This window comes from Molothrus aeneus, chromosome 3 (assembly GCF_037042795.1).
Source record: "Molothrus aeneus isolate 106 chromosome 3, BPBGC_Maene_1.0, whole genome shotgun sequence".
Taxonomy (NCBI): Eukaryota; Metazoa; Chordata; class Aves; order Passeriformes; family Icteridae; genus Molothrus; species Molothrus aeneus.
Genome location: NC_089648.1, coordinates 72,762,954 through 72,765,482, shown reverse-complemented (window position 1 = coordinate 72,765,482; position 2,529 = coordinate 72,762,954).

The following is a 2,529-nucleotide window of genomic DNA, read 5'->3' as shown; positions in this document are numbered from 1 at the left end:
CACATGGTTGTTTTCTAGGAGGAAGGGAATTACATATGCCATAATGTGCATGGCATAATTGGCTGCTGTTGCCAATGGTCTTGCAAGAGTCAACTCTGTGGTTAAAGTACAAAAAGTCTTGCTGTCTATTTATGTCCTCATAATAATGCAAAGGATATTAACTTGACTAACAAAGTGCTCAATATATTAAAACAATCCTCTCTCTGAAAAAGTAAAGTAAATGAGGAGTTGTGATGGGTCCTTGCAGTGAGAAAGAAACATCAGAGCCTGTAGAAAGCTGCTGCAGCTCTCTTGTTGGAAAGATGCAGATAAAGAAACCTTGCAAATGCTTCTGGTTTGGCAGGGCACTGGTTTGTCAGGCTGCCCCAGCCACTGCTCACATAAAGAGCTGATTTTTTCTCTTATGCTACCAAAGACCAGGAAATTATCAGATGCATTTCAATCCAGTGCTAAAACTGGTACTGGATTCCAGAGACCTTGATGATAACAATCTGGTTTCTTACTTCTCAGCACAAACTTAGAAAATAAAAACCACAGTAGCAGCAGTGGCAGTGAAAGTCCACATCTCCAGAGCAGACTGTGTTCGTATAAACTGTTATGGAATGTGACTTACAGGGATCCTGATGAAAGGAAAGAAGGAGAGCATCCATCCATCCATCCATCCATCCATCCATCCATCCATCCATCCATCCATCCATCCATCCATCCATCCATCCATCCATCCACCCATCCTTCAGGATTTGTCCTTCTTTTCTTCTTTCAGCCCCATTTCTCAAGCAGCATTTGAGGGAAGACCTAAGGCACTGGCTAAGCTAAGGTCTGTCTGTAGCCTCCAGGCCTGAGTTCATGGGCATATTTCAGTGATTACTTTAGAAAACTGGATGCATTTTTCTGAGCTGGTTTTAGTCAGACACCAAGCATTTATTTCTTACTTTGGAGAGATGTTGTACTGTGGGATCTCACCGACATTGTACATTGTCCAGCTCTCAGGAAAAATTTTATTTGGTTTTGGTTGCCACATTAAAAAAAAAAAAAAAAGCGTTCTTTCCCTCAGCCCTCAGCCAGCTGTGAACACTTAAATGGAATAGTTCTGGATTTTGCAAGGGGAATGCTTGCTGGAGGAAAAGAACAGTCTTCTGGTTTCACTTAGCAAACTATGAGTTTTGCACAATATTGAGACCTCTGCTAAAAACACAGTTGATTAATGACACTGTGCTCTGGAATGGTCTCTATGGATTTGCAGCTTACCCATGTACATAGGTATGGTGCTAACCAGTGCTTGGAGACTACTAGGTGAAGGTGCCTCACTAACAGAAGAAATACAGCTCCTAGGAAAACAATGGGGCTCCTGAGCATTACAAATTTTACTGCCACCTGACAGCCAACTGCATGTCCCAGTGCCTGAATCCCTAGGTAGGAGCCAGAGCTTTTTAGCCCAATCAGGATCCTGCTCCCATAGGATTTTAAGTAATTGGTAGGTACACTCCTTCTGGGTCAATGGTTCTTTTACTTCTCCCTTTGTCCCTTCAATAGTCAGCCTGAAGAAGGATTTGCCCTGAAGTTGTGCTCCCCCATTCCCTGTGAGTACACAGGGGTAGGACACAGAGTGGGAAGACAGAAAACCCTCCCAAGATGCTTCTCTTCTTGAGGAACACACACTGGTACAGAAATTATTCACAACTGGAGTAAAATCAATTGCTAGGCAATGATTACGCAGAATGCAGGGTGATGGAGAACTTTTCCTACTGCAGCCACTCTCTGCCAGGTTTGGGCAAAGTGGAGATGGGCTTTAGGTCAGTGCCTAGAGTTTCTGATTGCTTAGTTCCAGGCCATCAAGGATATCTAGGCCACAGGGAACAGCAGTCTCAGATGTTTGGGCTGGTCCCCAGCTGAGTGGGATGCATCCTTTGATCTGTGTGATACTCATTCCTGACACTGACAGTTATACCTTAAGAAATCAACTTTGGGAATGTCTTGATATTCATCTTTCAATGACTCTCTTTTTCTTAAGAAAATTGCTTTTATGTGAGTATGAACTTTTCAGAATTATGCCCTTCTTTGCATTTATATGGCTATCAGATACAGCTAGAGCTTGTAAAGCCAAGGATTTAGACTGATGATGGTGTGAAGAGTTGGGTAGAAAAACATAAAGCAGCTGGTATTTTTTAGAAGTAGAAACATTAATGCTTAGAAATCTTGGAAAACACCCAAGATCTCCATAAAGTCAGAGAGTATGAGAAAAAAATACAAAACCTTTCTGCTAAAATGAAAGAGAAATAGACATTTCAGATGACAGATAATTCTGTAGGACTAACATTCACAAAAACATTTCCCTTATTGATGTGCACTATGAGTCGTGATATGAAACTTCCATTTTTCAAGACAATTAGGCAGTATGAATCCAAGTAAATCAATGAAGCTGAAATCCTACTTTTTCTTGAAACAGAATGAAATTTCCTTGAGATCAGGTGGAGCTAGGATTTCTGCCTGGGACTACAGTTTATGCTGTCAACAACCAACAGACAAACA